Below are 9,239 nucleotides of genomic sequence, written 5' to 3' on the forward strand. Positions count from 1 at the left end.
GCGCTCCAGGTGCAGGCCCTCTGGCGCATGCGCGGCACCTGCGGGTCGGTCAGGATGGCCTGAAGTCGGTCCTCGATCTCATTCCAGGACTGCGAGCGGAGGGTCGTGTAGAAATCAGGGCCGCCCCCGTTCATGAGGACTTCGTTGTTGATGAAATTGATCACCTCGTTGTGGCGGAACCCGCCGGCAGAGTCTCCAAAATTCGCCGCCATGGCCGCTGAGGCCTAGTCAACCGTCCACCTCACAGGGGACAAGGCCGCCACCCCCGCCGCCGGTAAAAGCTGGGCCGCCTATCCGTGCGCCGCCCCTCACCTCCCAGTTCAGTCTTAGTCCAGCCCTAGCCAAGTCCCAGCCTCTTCCTCGGCCTCTTTCCTACCTCACGCCCTCCTTCTCCTCACTAACATCAAAGCTGACTATCGCACCACACCAACTCCAACGCTTTGTGACCATGTGCTGCGTCACAACTGTCAAGCCGCAAGGCCTTCTGGGACCGACCTTCTTTGGCCCCTCCCCTGAGAATTATGGGAAATGGAGCTGTTCCATGCAAACGCTAAGCGATTGACAGCTGGAGTAGCTCTCCAAATATCAGAGATTTTCAGGCAAAATGTTGAGATAAATAGGATATTATATAATGTTAAAAATGTCAATCCATCAAGATATACCAATTATAAGTGCATATACACTTTATGCACCTAAAAACGGAGTTCAAAATATATGCCAAAAATAGAATTGACAGTAGATGCAGTTTTACAGGGATAGTTGGAGACTTCAATACTCCATTTTCCAAAATTGATAGAAAGCTTGATAGAAGATCAATAAGGAAATACAAGACTTGAAAAACACTATAAACCAAATAGACCTAACAGACATCTACAGAACAGTCAACCCCAAAAATGCACACTATATATTCTTTTCAAGTGCACATTGAAGCTGTTACAGGATAGACCATACGTTAGGCCACCAAATAAGTCTTAATAAGGTTATGAAGACTGAAATCATACTATGTCCTCTGACCAAAATGGAATGAAATTAGAAATCAATAAGACAGGAAAAAATGAAAAATATACAAATGTGTGAAAATTAAACAACACTGCTAAATAACCAGTGGGTCAAAGAAAAAAATCACAAGGGAAATCCTACCTAATAATAGAGTGATATTCAAATTGACCATACCTTTGCTACACCCACAAGCCATGCCCACCAGCCACACCCACCAGGAAACAGTAGCAGTGACGCTGGGGTGCAGCCTTGGGCACCAGGGGGGAGCCTGCATGGATCGCAGGCAACCACTGGGGGTCGGCTCCTATGATCCTTAGCAGGGAGGGTGGGTGCGGCCGAGCCCAAGGCCGGGAAAGCCTGGGGCAGAGGCTTTCCCGGCCTTGGGCACCAGTGGGGAGCCTGCACGGATCGCAGGCAACCACCGGGGGTCGGCTCCTGCAATCCGTAACAGAGAGGCTGGGGTGCAGCCGAGCCCAAGGCCTCCACCCGGGGCCAAGCCCCCACCCTGAAAGAAGGCAGAAGGCGGTGGCCACAGCCAAGGCCTGGGTCCCCGGTGCCGGCAGAAAACTGGTACAGGCAGCCAGGTGAATGAAGGTCTATTGCACGAATCTTCGTGCAAACGGGCTGCTAGTTAGAAAATAAGTAGAGATTAATGAAAACAAAATACAACATACCAAAACTAATGGAATTCAGTGAAAGCAATGCTCAGAGGGAAATTTATAGCTGCAAATGCCTACATTTTAAAAAAGAAACATATAACTGTTAAGTTAATAATATAACTACCCACCTTAAGGAATTAGAAGCAAGCAAAAGGAAAAAATGACAAAAATTAGAATGGAGATAAGCAAAACAGAGAAAAGAAAAATATAGAGAAAGTAAATCCAAAAGTTGGTTCTTTGAAAAGATCAATAAAATTGACAAATTTTTAAGAAGATTGTTCAAGAGAAAAAGAAAGATGCACATTACTAAAATCTGGATTGAAGGGAGGACATTTACTACTGACCTTAAAGTCATAAAAAGGATTATAAGAAAATACTATGTATGATTAGGTACTTAGATGAAACACAAATTCCTAAAAAACATACAAACTACCAAAATGGACTCAATGCAATCCCCCTTAAAACTTGAGTCCTTATTATTTTTTGCAGAATTGTAAAAGCTGATCTTAAAATTAACATGGAATTGCAAGGGACCCTAGTAGCCAAAACACTATTTAAAGAATAAAGTTGGAGGTTCACACTTTCTACAAGTCAAGAGTGTCAAAACAGAATGATACTGGCATAAAGATAGACATGCAGATCAACGGGATAGAATTGAGAGTCCAGAAATAAACCCATACATCTATGGTCAACTGATCTTTAACAAGGGTGCCAAGACCATTTAATGGGAAAGAAACAGTCTCTTAAAAAATAGTTCTGAGATAACTGGATATCCACATGTAAAAGAATGAAGGTAGACTATTACCTCACCCCATATATAAAAATTAACACAATTTTTGTTTTGTTTGTTGCTGTTTGTTTGGGATTGTTGTTTTAGTTTACTTTTTCTAAATTATTTTTGTAAACTTTTTATTCTTTAGCATATGTGGCCACAGAAGTCTGTGTTCTATAGGGTTAGTGGTCAATGGATTAGAAATCTATCGATAACCACCTGAAGTCTCAAAATATTTTATTTTTTAAATTTTAAAACTCTCCCACTCTGAAGATTGCCTCTGTGTTGGGACACTCATTTCAATGCTTAGCCAGGCCATTTGCAACACTGCCTTCACCTTTATTTTCTGCTTGTGCAGAGCCTGAAGGTCAGCCAGAGGTGAAAGTTTAGGATATTCTCTGAAGATTAAACCTTTTCTGAGCATGTGTATTGTCTTGGGCATACGCATGGTCTTCTTGATTCCATGCTTTACACGGGAGCTTTTAAAAGCCCACGTTCCCCGACATATCTCCTTTCTAAAGCTGTTTCTTCCCAGGCCTTCTGATTTGTCTTGCTTGTCTTCTCTGCTGCCCCAGGCTGCTAAAGCCAATACTTTTGCCTTTAAGTGCTTTTATCAAATGCTACCTGGGAAGCTACCCCAAACCTGAGAATGCTCTGAGTTAGGAGAAACAAAGGCAAGCCTTTGTGCACCAGTCCTTCAGGGAACCACCAGAAAGATCAAAATACACAACCACAATTCTTTGAGAACAAGGTCTGTATTGCCCCCTCAGGTCCTTGGCACCAGAAGTACAGGCTTGGTATGTGGGGAAGGATAGATAGACTATTTAAAACACCAGAGAACTCTCTTACTGCAATGCAGCAGCTTCTTCATTAAGCTTTCCCCTGGTTGTTGTACGTTTTTCGACTAGATTCCAGAGTTCTGCAAAGTTGATTCTGACAGTTTTTGCCGGCTCATTAGTTGCTTTAATGGAGGGATAAAACTGTGGGGTACCCTACACTGCCATTTTTGGTATAAAGAAAGCTGTCATGGCCAAAACCCATTAATATTCCAGATAAGATTAATTTCATCTCCATGTCATCCCTCACGCATCCTTCCAGCTCAGCCATCACCTCCTCCAGGCAGACTTTCCTGACCACTCCACACCCAATACTGTAATTAATTTTTTATACTTCTTTCTCACCAACTAGACTTAGTCTCTTGAGGGCAGAGACTGATTGTATCTTTTCATTTTAGGATCCCTAGCACCTGACATGGCTCCAGTTACATGATAGTGCGTATAAGTGCCAAAGGGAGGTACAAAGGAATAATGAAAGATATAGGAAGAGGGAGAAACAGAGACGATTCCATGATTTCTATAGTACTTGTTAAAATTCAGACTGAAACCTATTAGAGGGGTATCTTTGTCATGGTTTCAATACAAGGACATTAAGCTTTTAAAAGACACATACATCCCTAAAGAAAAAAGTTCACCATATCCAAACTGATACATGTATCTTTTGGGGAAGTTCTTTTATACAATGTTAAACTTTATAACAACTTCAAACTATTTCTAAATTAGTCCAACAACACTTCATAAATTCCAAGGTGTTTTAAAAGTATTATTATTAAATGTACGATGCTTCTGACCTTTAAGACCTTTATGGAATCAATTTTCACTGTATTGAAACAGGAAGGTGGTATATAATGGCCGGTAAAAGTAAGATTTTAAAACTAACCTGACTGGGTTATCATTCTTGATGAAACAATGATAATATCACAAATACCACCACACTTTACTTTGCAGGTGTGCAAGTTTGCAAAGTGTGAATGTATGTTTACAAGAGAATAGAACAATTCAATCGCATAAATTAATCAATCTGAGAAACCACATTAGAAACAGAGCTAATTTTTACATGATTTTCAGTAAGTTCGTATACTTTCAATTTTAGTATAACCTCTGTCACAAAGCTTTCATAACAACTTTAAATGATAATCATTGATGATAAAAGAAGGAAAATAACATTTTAAAGTTCATCATATTAGTATGTATCTACGTTTGTGCAGATTTAATCTCCCAGGAATCAAAGGTGGTAAATAGAATAGAGAAAAAGCATATACAGTAAATATAAGCTGTATGTGCTGAGTACTGAGGAACAGTTTTATACTGCTTTAGGAAAATTACACCTTTTATTACATATGCTTTCTTCTCTTGTACTTTGCAACAACAGTGACCTCTGCAATGTAGCTGCCCAGCAGATGCCAAAAGAAAAGAGAGGAGGCACCTGGGCAGTTAATCTCAAAAATGCTAATCAAGTTCCCTGATTTTTTTTTCCCATGTGAGCAGAGTACATGGGTAGAAAATCATTGTAGATAATCAACACAAGTTTAAAATAATGTCACATTGTAAATAAACATAACTTACAATTTCACCTGGCCCATATTGACAACTTGTATGGTTAGCATTGTGCGTATGGTCAAATTAATCATGAAGAGGAAGCAGATCTCATACATTCAGTTTATACAGACAAACTGGATTTCCTCTCTTCTTGTTAATTCTCAAGTATCTGTAACATCACTCGAACATTATCACTGAAGTCATTCACAATTTTCGGTCTTCCCACCCCCATTCCTTCCACAAAAACATACTCAAACACACAATCTCTCACACAGGCTCACATTCTCAGGTGCTCTTGATAACTCAAGGAAACAGGAACTCTAGAACATTGAGCTCCAGCCAACTAACTGGCTGGCAGGACATGCTTGGATCATCACGCTTGGAGGGGAGGGCAAGGATAGATGAGCCAAGTGCCATGGTGTGAGACAGAGGAATACATTCTCAGTCCCCAAAATTGGAGAGTCTTAAGGGTGGGGCATTAGGTAGGGGCTGAAGCAGGAGAGGAAGAATCAGCTGCTGGAACAGACCAGCAGACCCTGAGCGAAGGATGAATGGATTACTCTGATACATGTTTCTGTGAAAGAGAAGGCTAAGGGGCTGCTTGGCAGGAGGCACCAAAACAACCCCGATTGCCTGCCTCCTTAGGCTTTTATTGTAACAACAGCTTGAAACTAAGATTAACCTCTAGATACAATCAGCAGGGTAAGTATCCTTGAGAAAGCACATGCTTCTACAAGGTCGGGTCTAAAGAGTAAACATAGAGATTCCAGCAAAACACCTGGGGGCTCAGACTTGTTTGGAAAAATCAAGGCAGGGGCTGCCGCCTTCGGCAAGGTCCCCATAGAGGCCCCCAACCTTTCAGAGAATTCTCCTTACAGATTTCCAACCAAGTCCCGTGCTTCCTCACAACCACCTAGGTGGCAGATTTGTGAGCAGCCTCTCATCTCAGGACAAGCATAGACTGACCTGTACAGAAAGACTGGGGACACAGTCTGAGGGAAAAGTACTGAACTAGAATTGGAGGAAACTGACCAGCCCTTTTGCCCTAAAAGTTCTTAGAAATAGCTTACCAATAATGCCACCTCCAAAATCCACTTATGGTATTAATATAAATGCATTTGTACTAGTGTGTAAAATGAATACTGCTCTGATTTTAATCCAATGGCAAGGAGAAGACTTGTGAGGGCACGGGTACCTAAAGGTCAACACAGGCTATAGCTGGTGAGTGAATAAACAGAAAGAGGTGAAGTCAACTTGTTTTCTCTGGTTAGGGTAGTAGTGACAAGCCCAACCCCATGCCACCCCACAGCCTTTTTTTGAGATGCCACTTGAGGTATCCCTGTGATTTTTTTTTCTATAACCCTTTTGAGCCTTATTCAGTGGACTGCATTTTGCTACTAAAAATGAATGACCAACAGGGAGAGCCCACGGGACTGTATCAGATCTTCATAACCTAAGAAGGACAGGCCCATAAAGCCATTGATAGAAGAAATCAGTTCTCCTTCCAAATGTGCCTCAAGGCTGAGAAGAGAAGATAATGATTTCTTCACCAACTCTGCCAGTGCCTGGATTCCACACTCACTATTGTCCTGCTCCTCACAAGACAGTGGCTGGGAAGACAGCAGACCAGTCTGTGGAGGTGCCAGCCGTGAGCTCTTTCTGTGTAGTTGTCTGTGGGCCAACTGCTCTCTTCCTTCTCACTTAGGGAGAGCAACATGTGAGGGCAGAGTGCACTGTCATGGAACGCAGAGGGCTTCCTGGAGCTGAGGGGAGTGGCCGGGCCCAAGGGGTGAGAGGTGGACACAGAGGACGCTATCTCACCCAATTGTGGGGTGGGCTGGCCGGCCTTCATCTGCCTGCCTCTACCCAGGGCGGGACCGAGTAGGGTGTCCCCCTCTCCATTCTCCATCCTTCCATCTGTGACACCTGTCACCCTTGCCAGGCCTCCCCCAAAGTGAGTTCAGCTCAATCCCTGAATGTAAAAGGGCACGGGGGGGGGCGGGAATTCCACTCCAGTGCCCCCTGATTCCCAGCAACAGGACCTGGTCGACAGGACCTGATCTCAGGACGGTGGCCACAGCTGCAGAACATAGATTTGTTTCAAGAAAAGTTGGGAATTCAGACTTTCCTATGAGCCCCTATTCCAAAAGGTGGCAGTTTATTAACATTGTGGCAAAGACACCTTCAAGAGTAACTTAAGTGGGTAAAGTCAGGGCCAAGCAGGGTCATTTCCTCATCCAATCTCTCTGAGGCGCGTGAGCAGAACCAAGTCTCAGCTGTTTGCAGGACACTTCTGGGGCTTTTTTAAGCCTAAAGGACAGTAGTCTGTCTCCATTCTTGTTCTTTGGGATTTTTTCATCATGGGATAAAAGGATACGCACATTGGGGCAATCCTCTTGAGATACAATATTCCAGTTGCACCCATGTGATGATGACAACACCCCTCAGAGGGAGGGAGCCGACAGATGGGGAGCAGGGAATTCTGTAAACCAAAGCGATGACAGAGATGCTAAGCCTTTCCTTCACATGTCTCACACGCCTCTTCAGGTGGCCTGCAGGCCAGGCGTCTGCTGGACCTTTACCACTTGATGTCCTGGCAGGCTGCCCTGGGCCCTGCTAGGTGGTGTGCAGGGCCGCATGGGCCTGGGGGGTGTCGCCCCTCCCCGCCCCAGCCACTCCTGGTACAGCTCCTGCACATGGGCGCTGGTCTCTGGTGGCGACAATGGGATGGCAGCGTAGATGCCTTCCATCTGCCGCAGCAGTGCCCTGTCTGCACACCCGTCGTCCACCTGGGCCTGGGCCCTGCCGCTTAGGCATCCCCAGTGCAGGCCAGGACCTCCACAAAGTGGCAAGGGAACTTGCCTCTACAGCTTCAGGACTACTTCTGGATGTTCTGAAAGTCGTAAGCAGCCTCAAAGCATAGCAGAGCCTCTCTGTCCCTTTCAAGGGTGACCTCCTGGAAGTCTTTGTTCCTCAGGGTGCGGTAGGTGAGCACTCCCACGTCCTCATTGAACAGCTCCTTGGCCATGTGCCTGAAGATGTGTGCCAGGTACCTGTATGAGCTGGCACCCTAGTGAAGCCTCACCTCCTTCTCCTTCATGTCTCCAAACAGAGTGTCCACAGTGGCGTCATTCGAGGCAAGGTCAATTTGCTCCATTATCTGGACAATTTCACCTGAAGTTAACATGCAGTCAGCATCCTGGGAACTATGTAAAGATGTAGGAACATCTTCTCAAAGTGCCTCCAGTTTCTTGTCATAACACGGGGCCACAATGATGTGGAAAATCTTGTCTGGGGACAGGTTCTGCCATCTGGCAAAGTAATCCTTCACCAGAGAGCCCATGATCTGCTGGGAAGACTTGGCCGTGCAGAGGTGGAGGTGATGGGGTGACCCAGCACACGCTCTGCATATTGGTCCCAGCCAGGGCAGGCGGAGGTCAGCATGGGTAGCCAGGGCTCTTCCTCATGGTGCTGGCAGTACCGACACACAAATTCCTTCTGACTCTCCAGGATGCTGAAGTCCGCAGCTATCTTCATGTCAAAGACAGTGCACCCCAAGGCTTTTGAGAAAACCACAGAGCCTTCTGGATGCATCAGTGACACTAAGGTTGAATTTAGCAGCAAAATAAGGCAGAGACTGAGGACACATGGACACTGCCAGCACCTTGTGCTGTGAGGTATCACATTTTAAGATTCAGAACACAAAAGAAGTCCTTGGTGTTCTGTTGAGAAACTTGAACTCCTTCTGCAGTCACACTACTGTCACACGCCAGGCAGTCACTCAGAAATATCTTGGCATCAGCCAGCTTATGGAATTCTCTCTTCTCTTCATTCTCTTGAGCTGGACTCTGGACGTTGACTGTGACATTCTCTTGGTCATTGGTTTTTATTTTTTTACTATCTTCCTTCCGTGTGCAGTGATCACACTTCATCTGGAGTGGGGGCCAGCTCGAGTGACCTGGAGGAAGCACAGGGAGAGCAGTCAGTCACCGCTGGTCGCCCCTGATGCTGCTGGAGATTATCCTTTCTTCCTTGTGGAGCATCTAGGGAGGGGAAGCAGCCGCAGTGTCCGAGGCCGAGTGCCAGGAGGCCGGCAGCACTGTCGGGATCATGCCAGCAGTGCTGGTCTGTTGGTGCCTGGCCTGTCTTCTGGACATTGTACCTACAGGACGACTAAGGAAGCCAGTCCCCAGTTCCACCCTGCCTCTGCCACCGATTGATTGGAGTCTAAGGGCCGGGAGGAGGGACCAAGAGGCCTGCCTTTCAGCTGCTCGCCAGTCCCCCCGCACCACTCATTCCGGTTCCCTGTTAGCCATCCCCTGATCAATGGGAGACTAAGGGCCAGGGGATGGACCAGTCGTCCGTTCAGTCTTTACGGACCCTGGATTTTTATATGTTAGGATATTAATCAGGTATTTAAAAAAGTAATCTTAG

General features: G+C 45.4%; 1 pseudogene across 1 annotated transcript; it reads right to left on the reverse strand.

Annotated features, from left to right (window-relative positions):
• Nucleotides 1–5,677: 5,677 nt before the first annotated feature.
• Nucleotides 5,678–8,737, reverse strand: LOC307095426 (nuclear prelamin A recognition factor-like; annotated as a pseudogene). The gene is made up of 2 exons: nt 7,473–8,737; nt 5,678–5,771 (listed from the first exon to the last, which is right to left on the reverse strand). The product of its transcript is annotated as a nuclear prelamin A recognition factor-like (transcript).
• Between the last annotated feature and the right edge of the window lie 502 nt (nt 8,738–9,239).

The sequence above is a fragment of the Cnephaeus nilssonii genome (genome assembly GCF_951640355.1).
Source record: "Cnephaeus nilssonii genome assembly, chromosome: X".
Taxonomy (NCBI): Eukaryota; Metazoa; Chordata; class Mammalia; order Chiroptera; family Vespertilionidae; genus Cnephaeus; species Cnephaeus nilssonii.